At 40.9% G+C, this 10,199-nt stretch overlaps 1 long non-coding RNA gene across 1 annotated transcript in view; it reads right to left on the bottom strand.

Moving 5' to 3' along the window:
• Positions 1 to 2,476: 2,476 nt before the first annotated feature.
• LOC117945827 overlaps positions 2,477 to 10,199 on the bottom strand; it is a 10,542-nt gene continuing 2,819 nt past the window's right edge. Inside the window, exons 2-3 of the long non-coding RNA XR_004656910.1 lie at positions 7,279 to 7,284; positions 2,477 to 2,647 (exon numbers count right to left, since the gene is read on the bottom strand). This is a non-coding gene — a long non-coding RNA (uncharacterized LOC117945827). The remainder of the gene's footprint in view (positions 2,648 to 7,278; positions 7,285 to 10,199) is intronic.

Raw genomic sequence — 10,199 nt, 5'->3', positions numbered from 1 at the left:
CTAGCAGATAGAGAGGAGAGGTATTTCCAGTGTGTTCAGGGGACAGGCAGCTAACAGATAGAGAGGAGAGGTTTTTCCAGTGTGTTCAGGGGACAGGCAGCTAGCAGATAGAGAGGAGAGGTTTTTCCAGTGTGTTCAGGGGACAGGCAGCTAGCAGATAGAGAGGAGAGGTTTTTCCAGTATGTTCTGGGGACAGGCAGCTAGCAGATAGAGAGGAGAGGTATTTCCAGTATGTTCTGGGGACAGGCAGCTAGCAGATAGAGAGGAGAGGTATTTCCAGTGTGTTCTGGGGACAGGCAGCTAGCAGATAGAGAGGAGAGGTATTTCCAGTGTGTTCTGGGGACAGGCAGCTAGCAGATGGAGAGAAGAGGTTTGCTGTATGTGACAACAAATGTTGTAGCCTAAAAAAAACATGACATTGCATAGAGCACCTTTAAGCTTATAACCTAAGTTTTAACAGTGAAAACCTGCAAATCAACATGATTCAAGATTTGTTTGATATCGGTGAAAGAATATGTGCCTCTCTGTATTACTAAAAAAATGTAAAACTCAATTTAAACATCTCTTTCATTGCCATATTTTAGTCTTAACCCATTTGAAGAAGCCAATCCACAAATGTTGTCACACTTTGATTAAAATGCTGTTAAATCCCTAACGCTGCTCAGAAGTAAGTGATACCTCCAACTGAGCCCTGCCCACCTAAAACCAGTTATGAAAAAAAACAGTGCAGACAAAAACAGAGAAACTGAAATCTATCATGTGAAATGCAGAAAATCTTATTTTATGTTTGGACATCTTCTCTCTTAGCAATAAGCTGACTGAGAAAATGTGTTTTTCAGGGCCTTGGAAATTGTGTTAAACTATAACAATGTGAAAACCTCCAACCATATAATTCCCAAATGTTTAGAAATGTGAAATTCAGATGGAAGTACCAGCTCTCAAAAGAATGATTTAGCTCATAGTGAATGATGAATCATCCTTCTCCCATTCCATCATATTTAATAACGACAGTAGTGGTCTGTCTATGTGCGGACTACCATCTGCTTTCCTCTCATATCCACTGGGCGTCATCTTCACAGTCAGGAAGGAGGGATGCATCCTTCTTCCCCAGCCATATGTATAAGAGAGGAAGAAAGCCTTTACTTGATATTCAGAAACCACGCCATGTAAGTCAGTCAGCGTACTCCGTCTGATTTCCAGGCTCTTTGTAATACTCTGATTACCTCCTACTTTCTTCTCTGGTCTTTTTCATCTCATTCCTTTTTACTTTGTCAGGAAGAAAAGATTCATTATTTGCTCTGTCGCTAATTTGTAGGAGAGTGAAAGGGAGACTGATGCCCTCTCCGACCCGAATCTGCCGTGTCTAATTATACCGTCTACCTTTTTTTTTTTAGGTCACACCTGGTGTCACAACGCCACACTCCAGCATGTTAAGTGGTGCTTTTAATGGGTTTTTTGCCACTGGTTCAAGTTAAAAAATAAGGACCAGCATAGACCACTACATATTAGAGATCAAAATTACCCCTACGAAGAGGAAGACTCAGTCAATGTCTGGTGGAGAGATGCATACAAATAGTTTTTAAAACTTTCTTTTTTTGATTCTCTTTTAAAGGATAAGGAATAGTTGTTGTATTTATTTATTCTCCTGATTTACATTCATGAGAGGGACAGAATATTAGGAACACCTCAATATAATGGCGTGCAGCCCAATGCCGGCGGCGTTGTTAGGCCTGGGCGTCCCCGGCTCCAGCTCTGGACCTCTTCTTCTCTCTCTCGAAAGTATTTTCCAAGGCACTAGCAGTTCCTGCGTTTTTTTGTAGAACTCATGGTAGAACTAACGTTATCCAGTTCATTTTTCCGAGACAAATAGAACAGGTAGCTACGTATGGGGTCTGACCCTCATGCCGTATTTGTTGCTATGACCTAGCAACCGTCTCTACGTGAGGAAATCTGTGAAAGGTGTAATTTTATAGTATACATAGGAATCCCAGCCAAATCAGTCTAATACATGTATGCCATCAACACATAGTTTAGGAGCAAAAAACTGACTGATTTAGTTTGAAGTTCCTGTGACATAACGTTTCCTGTCCATGGTTCAGACTCATCACTCGGTCTGAAGCAGACCTGTACGTCGCTCAGTGTCCACTCTCGCTGTAAACAGCTGAGCAGCTTCAGGTTTCTGGATGCCTCTGCTGCCAACATGCTTGTTTGTGCTCTGTGTATTCGTTCCCTAGTTTCAATTTTCCACCTCTGATGTAGAGCAGCGTTCAGCCACTTCCCTGGCCTTGGTCTCATCCAGAGACCAGAGACCCAAACGGGGCTCTGAGTCTATTACAAGGTCTGAGGTCTACCGTATCAGCAGGCTATGGTTCAGTTACAACATTTTCTGAATTATAGTGACTTTCTTCTTGTTATAGCCTATAATAACGTTATTTTCCTTAAAATATCATGACTCCCCCAAATCTCAGAGGACAGCTTTGGACATTAGCAGAAATCTTGCTCAAACATCTCAAATAATACAGTCCAGGGGTTTATTAATTCATTCAAATGAATGATGTATCATTGAGTTGAATAATTGTCATATGAACATTTAAGGAGGTTACTTCACCAACAAAGATGCAAAAGAGGCGGGAGGAGTAAATTATGCCTAAGCCACACAGTGCTGACTCAGATATAATTAGAAAAGCAACGCAGAATGCCCAAGAGCCTTTCTGCAATATTTTCCATTATGGTTTTATATTTGGATGGTAATCTATGTTTCCCTTTACGTTTCCCAAACTGGCCAGCACATTGGCCATCAACAGCCCCGAACCTCCTCAAGTCCTCGAATTACCCCTGCAAAACTCCATCACTGACACCTCTTTGATAGAAAACTATAGTTATCATAAAAGTAGACTGTATGGGAAACTGCTGTTTTCAGTTGCATTAGTCCACTTGTAATCACTCACTGTATATCAGTTGTTTTCACAAATTTATACCGAGAAAGTCTGGGAGAGGAGGATGTTAGCGACACTTCTCACCCCCTACACGACACTGTGGAGTCTCTGAACAGCTCCTTCAGCAGCAGACTGATGTCAACCCCCCCCCCCCACACACACACACACGCACACACACAAAAGCACTGTGGGGTCTCTGAGCAGCTCCTTCAGCAGCAGACTGATATCAGCACCCCCCTCCAACACACACACACACAAACACCCACACACACACGCACACTCACACGGCACTGTGGGGTCCCTGAGCAGCTCCTTCAGCAGCAGACCGATACCCCCCCAGTGTACGAAGGAGAGGTACTGCAGGTCTCTGTCAGACCCTACACCACCTGCACTTCATGATACTGTTGTAGTTTCTCTTCCTGTTTTTCATTTACTCCACACACTCTCTGTATATCTTTATTATCTGTATTTATATTTTTTCATTACAAGAACTTACTTTTCAACATTATTTATGATCACAGGTATACCATTTACATTATGGTTACCTATTATTTTCAATTTAACATATTCAATTTAATTTTACCGTCAATTACTTACACTGCAATATTGGTATTTGCACTATGGCAACCGCACTTTACAAAACCTTATCTTTGACGCCACTTTCCATTCAGTCCATTGCTCCTGCTCGTTGTCTGTGGTTTGCTTGTTAGTTTGTGTGTTCACTTTCTTTTTCTTTAACTGTGGGAAACCGCTGCTGCTTTAACAAGGAAATTTCCCCATGAATAAAGTATTATCTAATCTAATTTGGTCAAATATGTGAGAAGAAATGTGACAGCGCATCATAAATGTTCCCTTTTCAGGTGGGTTTGAATCCGTGTTACCGAGCCCGACTGACACTGCTGATTCCATTTGATTTGTTCAACATCTGTGTGTGCACTGAAACTAATTAGTTTGGTCACTTCAGTTACAATCCAAGAGTAACGTACAGAGTGCTGGGATTAACACTTCTGAATTGTTGTTTCGATAGTATGGTAACTTGTCACCACCATCAGCTGGAGCCTTCAAAGAGAGCCCAACACACCACTGCTGTCAGCTCGGTTTGTGAGTGGGAATCAGAGCTTATGTTAGCAAGCTAACGTAACTAGCTTCCACTTTTTCATGACTCTAGTAACTCTAGACAGCTAGCAAAAAAGTGTTTTAACCCTCTTCCCTCCACCACCTGCTTCTTAACAAACGGGGGCAGACTGTGGATGTGTGAGGGAAGCTATGGAGCTCATTCAACTTTCTTTGGATAAGTAGTGGATTAAAATAATTACTTTTATTGGTCTGAATCTATGAATGTTTGATATGCCAGACTAAGCTGGAATGCCCTATTTTGCAAATCAAAAGGTGAATAAACTTAGTTTAGATGGGTTTATCCCCCTGTATATCCTGCTGCAAAGTGAATTTTAGTCTAACTCCCCTGATACTGAGGCTTTGCTTAACAGGGGGAGTTGAGACAGAAAGCCCAAAGCACTCGAAATGAAGGCCTGTTATCATTTTTGTCAGAAGGGGCGACAGACATGGATTCAAGCAGACAAGGTTTTAGCAAAACACAAGAGATGGTCCTGTGGGGGAAGGTGTGTGTGTCATGCTCAACACCTTCGTTACTGAATGGGCATATATATATATATATATACGCTATGAAGAAATCATGAAAGGTGCTATAAATTTAGAGATTATTGTTAGTAGTAGTACTTACAGCAGTGGTAGTATAGAGGTAGAAGAGAAAGAAAAGACATCATCCTCCTCACTTGTAAATGAACTACTTAAGATGACTGGAGAAGATATTTATTGGTCCCATTTCATCTTCATCTTGCAAAGCTATATTTTCTCCCTCAGCTGTTCGCAGAGCTGAGAGATCCTAAAAAAGATCATTAAATCGGTCTATATGTCATGGGACCAATGTGCCGTGGGACTGCAGCTTCCATGCTTTCTGGCCAAGCTAAAGCAGAAGATATGAGAGAGGAATAATGGGATTTGATGGTGAGGAAAAGACTTCTTGTTTTTTTGAAGAGATGAGTCCTAAGCCCACTCTGGAATATTTGTCCTTGTCAGCTATGTGAGTTATGATTTCCTTAATTAAGGGGTTTGATAGGGGATGGATAGTTCCATCATATGTCATCATTATGTGCATCATTGTCCTTATCAGGGGTTAGTGCATAGACAAAACACATCTCTTTGTTTTTACTCCCCAATTATCGATGCATCATCTTCATCATCAAGTTATTTGTATTGGAGACAGTTTCCTACCAGTGTCAGTACTAGGAAACCATAAGGTCTTCTTATGGGTCATAGGAAACCTTTCTCTGCTCCAAATCCACTTGGCAAATAAGACGGGTGTGTTTTTATATAAAGTTCTTTGTCTTTACAGCTTTAAACTTTCTAATACACATCATTCAAATAATCATCTGATGCATATACAAACACATCTCTCACCCCCTGGTTGCTGTATATGCCCCCCCTTTTATTTTTGGACAAAATGACATCAAATACATATTTTACAAGATGTTTTTGTCATTTTAGATTGTTTCTCATCTCACTGATGTTTGATCAAGTGTTAATTTTTTTAGTAGGTTTAGTTTTAATTAGTTATTTGATGCTATAAAAACAAGGTGAAACCACTTGTTTTACAGCTGGGACTGACTCACGATTGGTCGGGCGGCTCATGGATACTTTGTAATCTCTTTTTGAAGTTCCGGGGGGAGGAGTGGCTGCAGAGTCTCAGCTCCAAGGAGTCCACACAGAGTCCACGGTGCTGGGAAGGTCTTGTATCCCTGTAGGGAGTCAAGGTCTGATTAATATTGGAGCTCTAATTACTCCTGGATCCAGTTCTTGTTTGTTTGTGTAACACCTCCAAACAGCTCTTCTGGGTGAAATGCTCAAATTAAATGAAATAAATAAATGAATAAAATAACACAGAGCCAAGGCCAGACACATCGCTGGAGACAAAAATCCCGTTTTTAGTTGCATCCACTCACTTAAAGTCTCATCTTTAACTCTTTGTGGGTCAGCTGTAGTCATGGCTTTCACTACAATAAAGCAGTAAAACAGTACACAAAAAAGACATCTATGTTTTACCCATATTTCTAATATTATATTATTTCAGAATTGAATGATTGCTATCAAAAAATAAAAACAGTATCATTTGCAGAAGGTAAGTGTGTACGTGTGTGTATATAATGTGTCTACATGGCCATGTGTGGGCAAAGCTTTCGCTGTGCATCTGAATGGCCGCCGTGCTGCTGCTTTCTTCATCAGGTCTCTGTGGGAAACCGCTTCGATCGCAATAGGCTTACGCTGTTGTTAAACAAGGTTAAATAAAGTCAAGAACTGGTTAAATATGAGGTCAAGTGAAAATGATAAATACTGGGGCACATTGGTTCAGTTTGCGTTTGTCCCAGTTTCCTTCAGTTGTGTGTCTGGTGCACCATCTGAATAATGAAGAGCTCTGTTTTAAAGTACAATGCTTACAAGCAGCCGGTTATCGTTTTTCTTATCATAGCAGGACAGATAAGTGTGAGTTAATTAAAGGTTTAAAATCAGAATGTGACTGTTTCAGTGTTGAATACTGCGGATATAACTGCCACTGTTCTAGTGTATTACTGTTACTGTACTAGCTTTTATTACAGGGACCACTACAACAGGATGGCTCTGGTATAGGTAGTGTGTGTACTGCACTGCTTCTCCTGTTGCAACTACTACAAACACGGTATACATTACTGCAAAAACAACTGAATATACTGCATCATTACTGCAACTATTGTGACTATGAAAATTCTACTGCTACCTACCTCTACTGCCATGGTACTACTGCTACTACCACCACTTTTATTACTAGCAAATCTTAAATGCAGGGTTGGTAACTATTTCCAATATACACTTTCTTCTTACTTTTAACTGAACTTAATTTGAAATGGTTTTTACACCCGACTGAAAAAAAGAGCGTAAAAGATGAGTGATCTGCAGCTGCGTGATCCTGTAAAACCCCCACCAATCACGGCCTCCGGTCAGCTGCGTGTACTCTACCCCTCCCTCCTGTGTACGAACCGGAGCTCAAGGCATTTTGTCGCCACATTGCCAGTTATGTTTGTTTAAACATTGGGTATGATAATATTAGCTGTTGACTTTGTACACCGATGCATGTATCGTTCCTATTTTGCACCCAACGCACAGCGGACTTTCCCCTCCACAGACTACCCCATGCGCTCCCGGGGGCAGTTCAGCACAAAGAGTTCCCTGTCTGCCGTTAGCCTCCACCGGAAAGCTAATGTCAGTTTAGCTAACAGCTAATTCCGCTGACCCCTAGCTGAAGCTGCATGTAAAAGACCTAAAATACATATAAACGTAACACCATTATATATATATATATATATCAGCTGTTACATCAGTTCTACTGTACTTACATATTTACGGCAGGTTATCTGACAGGCCAGGTGTGTAGATGTGCACATGTAAACTTCTCCTCCACCTCCATCCCAGTGTGTGTGTGTACATGCCAGCGTAAAACAATTCTTTTTAGGAAAGTCTTCGTCATCATCCACATTTGTACCCCTCTATAATGGTTTATGTGTTCAGAGGACCCTTCGTACAAACCAGGATGATGAAGCACATTACCATCATGCTGTTTCTTTTGTGCACAAAGGACAGACACTCAAACAGTCAAACGAGTGCATCGTACGTTTTATCCAAATGCAATTAGTGGCACCAAAGACAGAGTTAGTCGGGTACAGACACGAGTTGTCTCTGAGATATGGCGAGGGACAGACACATAAACAGATATAAGATGATAAGTGGACAGATCATTGCCATCAACTCTTCTATTAAAGCCCCTCTTCGTCTCCGCCTGTCAGTGGTTTGGGAGGAGAAAACCAATCACTGCCCGTCCGTCCGTCCGTCTGTCCGTCCGTCTGTCTGACTGTGTCTGTCTGTTTTAACAGAGGAGAAACTAATGTTTCAATCATGTGGCAAAAAAGATTAACATGACCCTCCTGTCTGTCTTTATAACATGCAAACATGATACTAGTGTTTCTTCGCTCTGGACGATGCTGTGTTTCTGCCTCACAGAGTTCATCTAAATGATTTCATACGTGTCTTTAACACATCATTAACGAGTCAACGAGGCGAATAACTGCAGTAGCCTCAGACAAACTGAGACATGCAGCCCAGCACTGAGGAAAAAAAAGAGATATTCAACTTTTCTTTCCGCCATGGCCCTTATTTCTCTTACAACACACGTCTGACTTTCTCCTCAGGTTCTATTTTCAAGGTTTTGTGACTGTGACCCCTCTGACACCTCTGTGACACTTTGAAAGCATCAAGGGATTCGGTTTGTTTTTACTCACCAATTCTTTTCAATCACCTTTTGCCATTACCACAAATCTTTGTACTGGAGAATGTTTCCTACCAGTGGCAGTACCTGACCTCACATTTTCACTTGGACAAATAAAAGAAAGTCATGAGGTCTTCTGATCTTTTTTGGATTCTTTGGTACTATTATTGCAGGTAGGTGGTAAAACCTCACAAATCTTGTACAAAACAAAGCAGATAATCAAAATGGCTTTTTTTCCAAACATGTAATCCCATGTTTAATTGACTAAGTACAACACACATAATGCACAGTAACTCATTCACCTCACCTTACCAGTGTGTCATCCAAGACAATCCCTTTCATATGAAGTATTACATAATGTAATGCTCACATTACTTTTGATAGGCTTCTCTTCTGATTTTCTGAGTTATGCTGCAATAGGCCTAGACTGCCGTGGGAATTCCCATGATGCACCTTTCTCTTCCTCCTCTCCATCTGTATGCAAACTCATCCCATTAATGCATGTTACTAACTCAACTTCTTCCCTTTCTCTCGAGAGTCTTGTGCTCTCTCGCCCCTCTCCTCTCTCCTCCTGTAGGTGTTTCTGGCTCTGGAGCTGTGGAGTCTGAATCTGGGGTTGCAGTCACTAAGATTAATCCTGGAGTCTCATGTGTTAAATCAGCTGCCGCTCTGATCCGACATAAACGTTTTTAAGTTATTCCGTTGTCTTCTGCATGTGTTCTGCTTTATTTTTATTAACATGCATTATTTGTCACTATTGTTGTTGTGAGTTTGATTTAAACCCTACTATAGGTACCCTACTATACTATACTATACTATACTATAACCTACTATAAAGAGAAAAGGTTCCACTGGCACCCAGATGCGGAGTGGCAATTTAGGAGAGTCTGGACTTTTCCCGGTGGGACGGTAGTGTGTGTTGAGGCTGCCTGGTGTGGGGGTGCTGCCCACTGCCGCTGCCTGCCGGCAGACCTGTCCGTCACGTCAGTGTCCACTCTCTCTGTAAAAGTAGAGATGAGCAGCGCAGCGTCCGTGGTCTCAACTACACGTTTATACAGGACGCTGTGGAGATTAAGTGGGACAATGCAGTGATATTCCCAGATATGATATTAATGGCAGACTGGTCAGAGACCAATACATTCATGATTCATTTTCTTGTTGCTTGTCCTTCTGTAATAAAGGACAGTTTGTGTTACTACTTAATATGTAGGCCTAATATTTTTATTATAGTTTACTTTGGTTTCATAACCTTCTCAATTAGTCTCCCATCCCTGGAACAATAACGTGGCCTATATACTGTTTAAAGTGGAGTTTACATTCATCACCACAATGCTTCTTCATCTTTTTATTTTGGTGCTGTCACTGTCAGAAGAATAAAAAAACAAATATTGTTTTACACATATGCTCACAGCATGTATTGAAGTCACTTTTTCTAGTTTTTGTTCCATTCCGATTGTTCTGTATGAACATTAATTGCAAAAAGATATAAAGAATTAGACATAGTTTATAGAGATTTGTGCATATGGTTGTAAAACATGTTCTCGCATTGTGAATAAGGGTTTGAAATGAAGCCTAGAGTGCTTAGGGTCCATTTCCCGAGGAAAATTATTCCCTCTGCTCACTTTTAAGGCAAAGTAGGCTAAATAATAATACATTTTATTTATATTGTGCTTTACATGGTAGGCTAAATAATACATTTTATTTATATTGTGCTTCACATGGTAGGCTAAATAATAATACATCTTATTTATATAGTGCTTTACATGGTAGGCTGAATAATAATACATTTCATTTATGTTGGCTGGCTGGACATCGCTTCACCTGTTCATCCTGGTTATCTCCACCTGGCTGGACATAGCTTCACCTGTTCATCCTGGTTATCTCCACCTGGC

This window comes from Etheostoma cragini, chromosome 1 (genome assembly GCF_013103735.1).
Source record: "Etheostoma cragini isolate CJK2018 chromosome 1, CSU_Ecrag_1.0, whole genome shotgun sequence".
Lineage (NCBI taxonomy): Eukaryota > Metazoa > Chordata > Actinopteri > Perciformes > Percidae > Etheostoma > Etheostoma cragini.
The sequence above is the reverse complement of the archived record's forward strand: the minus strand, read 5'-3'. Positions and strand labels throughout refer to the sequence as shown.